Below are 8,731 nucleotides of genomic sequence, written 5' to 3'. Positions count from 1 at the left end.
CGACACATGGGCAAAGAGAGGTTTGTTTGCTTGTTCATTAACGTATCAATATACTGCCATATCACAAAATATCAGGGTGGTGTACGACATTAAAACATAAAATCTGTTCCTGCTTCAAGTCTTTCATACTGGTGGTTGGCGCCCATTCTGAACAACTGGTATTCCAAAGCAAACTGCCTTCAACACCAATGATGGAACATAGCCATCAAGTCACTGATGTCTTGATCCTCCATGAATTGTCTAATCCCTTTAAAGGCCATCCAACTTGGTGGCCATCACTGCTTCATGCGAGGGCAAATGCCATTGATTATCTATGTACTGTGTGAAGAAGTGCTTCCTTTTGTCTGCCCTAAATCCCATCACACCTTCTCTCAGGCCTTCCCATATCTCCCAAGTACCTCAGGAAAAACAGGACATCCTGTTTTTTGGTGAGAGATCGTGGTGGCCATTTTGGGTGCCATGATCTTGCGTGGACATTTTTGGGGGCCATATTCTCGCACGGCACCCAAAAACACAAGACCTCATCCTGAAAGAACACTTTTCCAGGTTGAGAGTGCAGTGCGGGTCATATGACTCACCCAGGAGCACATCCTGGAAGATGCTTGTCCTGGTTTTGGCTCCAGAAAAGTTGGATGCTATCCTCCCCCCCCCCCAAGATTCCCACATGCACCACTCTAGAGCTACATCTTTATTGTGTTTTCTCTCTTTACATGATGGTTTATCAAGCTATGTGCACTGAAGAAAGACTCGCTTATGGTACTGAAATGCAGTCCCCAGCCTACACTCTGAAGTGCTGTAGTCCCAACAGGTCTATTCCATGTGATTATTTTTTTATGGGTAGATAAGCTCTGGCATTGCTTTGAATACAACAGAGAACCAAAACCTTTCCATTCTGCCTGAGAAAATGTTCTACTTTAGGCCTTTTGCAAATGGAACAATATCATGGGTTATTAATTCAGCTCCTGCGAGGTAACGAAGAACTTCCAGCCTGCAAAGGCTCAAGCCAGAAAAAACTTGTAATGGGTTTAGGGGTTGCTTGTGCGTAAGTTGCCGCCACTCCTGGCTAGGTTACCTGGTTAACCCTTTCTGACTGAACAGCCTCCAGCATCGTGACTTTCTCAGTCGCTGGCAGAATCCGTCAGTGGGCGTTTCTTAAACTTCTTCCAGCACAAAAGTTCCTTGACGCCAAGTCTCCTCCTACTCTCCCTGCGCGGAAGTCTTCTGCGCAGGGAGGGTGTGGGCAGTGGAGTACCCGTACTCTCTCCGCTGGTCTCCGGTGAGGAGTCTTGGAGCCTCCTCTCCGATTCCCCCATCTGCCTCCCTTCTCTACTGGTGTTACGCTGATTTCCTTCCCCAGCAGACGGGCTCCCTCTCTCCCTACTGGGACCCTCTCCACCATCCCTTTTGAGCCTTCCCTCCGCTTCCAGCTCCGATGGCAGTTCCCTGACAAAACTGAATTAATTATTTCAGATGATCGCAGTTAGCTATCTTTATGATGCATTTTTTCATACTTTCATGGAAAGCGGTACCCTTTGCAGTAATTAAAAGTTAAGCTTGTATTGCTGGAGTAGGTTCTCATCTTCCACACCACATAAAGTGGGCAGCGGGAGGCAATTCTAAGGTTTTGTGGTATTCTGTAAAACTCTATACAGTGGTGCCCCGCAAGACGAATGCCTCGCAAGACGAAAAACTCGCTAGACGAAATAGTTTTCCGTTTTTTGAGTCGTTCCGCAAGACGAATTTCCCTATGGGATTGCTTCACAAGACGAAATGTCTTGCGAGTTCTTGCGAGTTTGTTTCCTTTTTCTTAAAGCCACTAAGCTGTTAATAGCCGCTAAGCCGCTAATAGCCGCTAAGCCGCTAATAGCCGTGCTTCGCAAGACGAAAAAACCGCAAGACGAAGAGACTCGTGGAACGGATTAATTTCGTCTTGTGAGGCACCACTGTACAGTGGTTTGTATTTTTGTTTTATCTCATTTGAAGTTTGAGCACTTCTGTCATGTTACATAACTGAAGTTACAGCTTTTTAGCTGTCATGACTTGGGTTCTCTTTTTAAAAAAAATAATATTTATTATTTTTCCAAAAACACTAAAATAAAGAAGAAGAAAAAAAGAAAAAGAAAAAAAGAACAATACAATACAACACATCAAATTAACAAAACAAGACAAAGACAATAAAATAAATCAAACAATTTCATTATCCCATCTTTCATTCACTTATTTCCACGACCTCCTCACACCTCCCTTTTTGTATTCCACTTCTGTTGATTATTTCAGCAATTCCTTTCCATCTTCCTCTGTTTTCTATCCTATAATTATCTTAACTCATTCTAACCTTATTTTTTCCTTTAATACTCTATTAACCTATCTGTACTTAATTCCTTATAATATTTCTACTAAAGCCATATAACTTCATTTCAACATTTTTCTAACATTCATTAATTTTACAATATTTCTGTAGATAGTCTTTAAACTTTTTCCAATCTTCTTCCACCAACTCCTCTCCCTGGTCTCGGATTCTGCCAGTCATTTCCACCAGTTCCATGTAGTCCATCAACGTCATCTGCCATTCTTCTCGGGTGGGCAAATCTTGTGTCTTCCAATACTTCGCGATGAGTATTCTTGCTGCTGTTGTTGCGTACATAAAAAAAGTTCTATCCTTCTTTGGCACCAATTGGCCGACCATGCCCAGGAGAAAGGCCTCTGGTTTCTTCAAGAAGGTATATTTAAATACCTTTTTCATTTCATTATAAATCGTCTCCCAGAATGTCTTAATCCTTGGGCACGTCCACCAAAGGTGAAAGAATGTGCCTTCAGTCTCATTACATTTCCAACATTTATTTTCAGGCAAATGGTAAATTTTATTTGTCTGTTTTTCTTTAAGTTCAATCATAGCAAGCGTCAGCTTATGTTCATCAAGTTGCCTCTGTAGGCCTGGGACTCTGTCTTTCTCCAATTGTGTTACTTTACATTCAGCAGCTGCAGCCTTTTCCCTAGCTTCCTCCGCAGTCTGCCGTATCAGAGTGGATTCCTGTATCAATTTCAGAATCGTTTCTGTATGACTTGGGTTCTCTGGGTGACTTAACAAATTCAATGAAAAGCATATACACAGTAAATAAATGTGACTATAGGCTACTATTTTTCATAGATACTAAACATTTCCTCAGTGAACATGACAATGAGTATTCCTCATATCTGAAGAATGGTAGGTAAATTCAGGGGACTGATTTGTAAATCTGGGGACTGTCCCTGGGAAACAGGGATGTCTGGTAACCTTCTATAGCAACAGGAAATTTCTGAAGCAGCCAAAATGTGTGTGTGTATCTGTATACACTAAGGATGAGGGAGGAATTTCATTTAAGTCTGCATTTATGTATACGTTTACCTCATTTGCACTTTCTGGAAAAAAATATACAAACTGATACACATCCATCTTTTGAAATCCACACTTTCCTGATTTTGTGGTGCAGTTCTCCAGCCAAATAATGCACCTACTAGGGGAAAGTGTGTATTAGTGAAAATTTATTATACTAGGGAATTGCTTGTAAAAAATATTCATATTAGGCAAAATTGCATAAAACATGTGTGGTTTAGGAGATATACTAACTAAAATGCTGACAATTTTTAATAAGGACTTAAAACATCAGAAACTGATGTGAAAATGTTAAGAACAGAATTTAAGATTGAGAAAAGGGGAGAAACCAAAATTAACAGATTTGTCCATACCTAGTACACCCACCCACACAAATTATTTGATTTGTAGTATTAGCAAAAAGTCCCTTTTTTGAGTTTCCAGCCTGAAACAAAGAAACCTGTGAGAAATTCTGCCATGACCTCACTTAGACTGGCTTGTTGTAAGAAATTCTCATGCTGCATTCTTTGAACTAAGTGGGACTTGGGGTAGTATCCCACACTGCTGTTTTTGGAGTGTAGCAGACCTCTGCTTGTGCAACAGAACTTTCCCCTCACCTCCTTGCCTCTCCCCTTTCTTGCAGCCCCAAGCTCCTGAATAGATGATGAGGGCATGCAGGAAGAGGAGAAGAAGAGGAAGTCCTCTCCTGCGAGTGGAACTCTGCACTTGCAGCATTGTATAAAGCCCCCAGCTTCAAGTAAATAGGTGTAGGGATTGCACTGCATATCTCCATTTCTTCTCTGCAAAGTACACTCTGTACGCTGCCAGTGATTCCAAAGTACCTGGTGAGAGAGCACCATATCTTATACAGAGTCAAGACCAATGATTTGTTTAGCTCAGTATTATGAACACTGACAGCAGCAGCTGCTGTGCCAATGTGAGTTCTGAGGCTCTGCAGAATTGTTACCAGATGTGGAGCAGATTCCTCGCTCAGGATCTTCAGGGTACCATTATTGGAAGGCTATGATCTACAATAGGGACGCGGGTGGTGCTGTGCGTTAAACCACAGAGCATAGGACTTGCTGATCAGAAGGTCGGCGGTTTGAATCCCCGCAACGGGGTGAGCTCCCGTTGCTTGGTCCCTGCTCCTGCCAACCTAGCAGTTCGAAAGCATGTCAAAGTGCAAGTAGATAAATAGGTACCGCTCCAGCGGGAAGGTAAACGGCATTTCCGTGCGCTGCTCTGGTTTGCCATAAGTGGCTTAGTCATGCTGGCCACATGACCCGGAAGCTGTACGCCGGCTCCCTCGGCCAATAAAACGAGATGAGTGCCGCAACCCCAGAGTCGGACACAACTGGACCTAATGGTCAGGGGTACCTTTACCTTTACCTATGATCTACAATAGTATTTTGAACTTGTAAGTCATTTTGGGTTCTCAAAATGATTTACAAGTATAAAACAGTTGTCACAACAACATTATTATTGCATGCAACCCCCATCTCCGAGTGGTGAGAGATTCTTGGGGTTCCAAGCTCTTACCCAGGGTTTGGTTTCCTTTGAAATGAGGGGCAATGGAGACTGTGGTGTCTTTATGGTATATGGTTTATTTACACATATACAACCTGAAGCTATGATGGCGCGCTTCACAGAACTAACACCACAATCTCATCTTATGCTGGAGTACGTTCCTGACTATCATGCGCATCTGCAAAATTGTGTAAACGAAGAACAAGGTTTTTTTATTAGCTTTGTTTTCTGCCCTTCACCTGAAGATCACAGGGTGGTTCACAACTTAAAAATACCCCAAGAGCAACCCTGTATGACATTCCTTACCTTCTAAATTCAGCTCTAAGTGGGCCTTGCCTTTCCCTACTGATGCAAAGCAGACAGAGGTTGCACCCAGGCTCCTGCAAGATATCTAGGGTTTCCCCCTTGCTCTCCCATATTTGTGATTTTTGGTGAACTGCTAAAAGCTGTGATTGTACAAGGGAAATCAGCATACAATGTGATCTGTATTATTTACTGCAGAGTCTAATTTTGTTACAGACACCACCAGCAGGACTGCTCGGCAGTGTTATTTATGGATGGCAGCCTTTGAGCATTCCAGTGGTGTCTTCCTTCACCTTCTTTTCTGTGTTGCATATACATAAAATTAATATTTATATGCAGCTTGGCAGTACAGCACAGGATGAAATGCCTCAAGAGCAATTGATGCTCTAGGTTCTTTTTCACCTCAGGAAGTTCTTTTTAAGGAAAAAGCGATGACAGTGATGCTTCAGAAACTCGATCTTGGTATTCACATGCAACATGAGTGCAGAGTGGTAGTAAGCCTTGGGCTTTGCAGTTTTGATGGTGATGATGACTTGGAGGGAAGAAGAATCCAGAGGTTAAAAAATGCAGAAAACACAGTGTGATGTGCTTAAAACGAAGCCCCTTTCCATAGCTAAAACATTAACAGAGTGGAGAACATTTTCCTCTTACAGAATTTGGGCTTCTGTTCGTGTGAAGCTGACAACCGCTTTAATCTGCAAGTTTTAATCTATTGGCTGTGTTAAACTCTGGTGCTCTGGCTACCCCAGAACTCTACATTCTTACACACAGTTAAATGGATTTCTTTGCCTCTTTAAAGTCATTTTGAGTCAGAAAGCTATCACGTGAGCCTGTTCCATCTTCATTCTCTCTTTTTGCCCCCCATTTTTCTTTCTTCACCTTGAATCAAAAGATCTATTCAGCTTGTGACCAGATGTGAACAATCACAGCTTGACACACGGTACAAATAACACCTACACCAGGCATCTACTTTTGAATTGGAAAGGAGCCCTTGATGTGCACAGGAGATTGCTCTGGTTTATGTAACTTGCACATGAACAGTAGTAGGCATCAAGTGAGAATTACATGTGAGGATCTCTCGACAGCAAGCCCAGAGGCAATCCTGAGCTCCCAACTAAATGAAGGCAGCCATTTCAAAATGGAGCTGGGGTCAGAGGCCACGGTTCAGCCTGATTGTATAAGTGGTCTAATATGTTCTGTAAGTAAAGATCAGCCAAAGGAAGGGGAAAAAAAAGGAGTCTGCATTGAAACCCAAATTAACATTTGTTTTCATTTTTCAGCAACTGCAGAACACACAGGGGTCATTGAACTGCTGGGACTGACACTATTTAGCATTCATGATCTGGAGAAAAATAAAGTGCTAACCTCTGACCTTTCATTAGAGTGTAGCCTAGAGTAATGTCGGGGAGCAGGGACAGTTTGTGACTGAAAATAAAGCATAAAAGGGCTATTCCCTATTAGAAAACTGAGCTTATTCTGTTAGCAGACACAGGGAATTTAGTGTTCTAACAGTAAATAGGGCCCATATGATGCTTGTGGGTGTTTTGGTAATGTGAATAGTTTTTAAAAGTCATATCATAGACCATTTCATCTCTACTTTTAAAGTTTGCCAAATACAGCAACTGTGGGCTTTTAAAATAAAAATATAAATCATAATTTGGTTTTCTTTTTCTCTTCAAACACTGCACCTTGATTCTCTTTCAGGAAAATGGTTTCACCAAACAACTTTAAAGTAAACACCTGTCATTCATACATCACAGTCAGAACTGTACAAGTGTTCATGAGTGAACTGTCACATTATGGAGCAGCAAGCAGCTACAATACCCTCCCCACCAAACACACAATTCAACATGACAGGATTCCTCACTGGTCTTGAATGCCTGATCACAACACTGCGAACATACTACTGTTCTAGCTAGTGTTCTAGATCCAGTTTTGAACTGGTGTGAACAAATTCCACGGAAGCCAGAAGACTTAGAACCCACTCCTGATAAAATGCAGTTGAAGAATCAAGAAGAATTTGTTTTGTATATTTCATGACAACTTGAGGTTTCTGTACAAGGGGGAATCGAATATCTCAGATGTTGAAATTTGGCAATGGGATACACAGCTTTTCTCACTCAGTTACCTGTGCCAACGCTCCCTAAGTTGATAGTAGCTGAAAATTGCTACCATCTGTTGGCTGCTTCAGTGCCAAAAGGAGATGGTGGTTGCTATTAATCTCTTACTGTACCACTGTTCATCAAAACATAGAAACCCTATCATGCTTGGTGTGAGCTTCTAATAATTTTCTATGGCTTCGGCTAGCAAACAGGTATGAGTTTCAGTTGTTTCTGTAGCATGAATTGTTATGAGTGAGTAAGGGTGGTTCTACACATGTGTAGAGGTGCTAGATGGCCAAGGTGGAGGCAGAATGGATTGAACCACTTCTGACAGCAGATGGGGGGATACCACCTCTTCTCTATATTAAATCAAGAGCAACCATAAATCTCAGCAGAGCAGTGGATCTTTTTGTCAGATTCTTGGTGTGCTTTTACATGTCTCTGTACAAACCAGGGAAGTCTACATAAGGATTTCTAATCCAGGCCAGTTACTGTCATACGGTATTCTTGAGAAACGATTGTGGCACCACCAAACTACATCAAGCTATCAACCCTTAGAAGCTTCAGATAATTCAGATTGTTTCCAGGGCATACACGAATCTAGGTCGATAGTTTTTGACCTTTTCAGATCCTGACCTCCTTTGGCATGTATTAGTATATCCTTTTTTGCTGCCTTCCTCACTTTTTGTCCTTGTTCCCATTTCTCTCTTCCTCAGGCTCTTCTCTTATTTTAAATTTAGAGGCCTAAAGGGGGGGGGGGAATGGGTGGTGATGATACTGGTATGACTCACCTTGTCCCACCCAGGTGTTCTGGGACGCTTGTCCCCTAATTCAGCTTCATTCTATAAAAGGCCTCTTGTGTGGTGCTTCAGTTTAAGTCGACAATTTTGTCCTAGAAATCACTGAACTGCAATTATATTGATTTCTCTGACACAGGCAATAAGCAATTTCTAGTGACCCAGAGTAGATATAAGGGACTAGCAGGACTCTGATGAGTGTGCACCAGCGGGAGAGGAGGTCAACAATTTGTGGGGAACTGCACTGGTCAGGCGGCAAGAGTCAGCGGCAGGGGAAGCTTCAGAGCTAGAGAGTAGAGTGCAGGATAGGTTAGAAGATGAGGAGGAAAAAGTAGGTCAGGCAGGTGAAGGGCCAGGTGCTCCCCCTCTTCTGCACCACTGTTGCCCACAACCAGGAGGGGATTGGAAAAGGACGAGCAGAGGGTGTTTCTACACAGCCAAGGGCAGGCTCAGAATTGGGAACCACCTGCGCCCAACAGGATGGATATCTGGATATCTTGTTGTAACTAGGCAAGCACCCCCCAGTTCCATCTGAGCACTGGACATAGTGGTTGATGCCATGTCCCACCAGTGAACCAGGAACATGCTTCCAAAGTCTTATCCAGCGTTAATGGGATGTCAAAGGACCTTGTTCAGTGCTAGAGTTTTGG

This window comes from Podarcis pityusensis, assembly GCF_964106645.2.
Source record: "Podarcis pityusensis genome assembly, chromosome: 7".
NCBI lineage: Eukaryota > Metazoa > Chordata > Lepidosauria > Squamata > Lacertidae > Podarcis > Podarcis pityusensis.
This window is presented reverse-complemented; position numbering follows the sequence as displayed.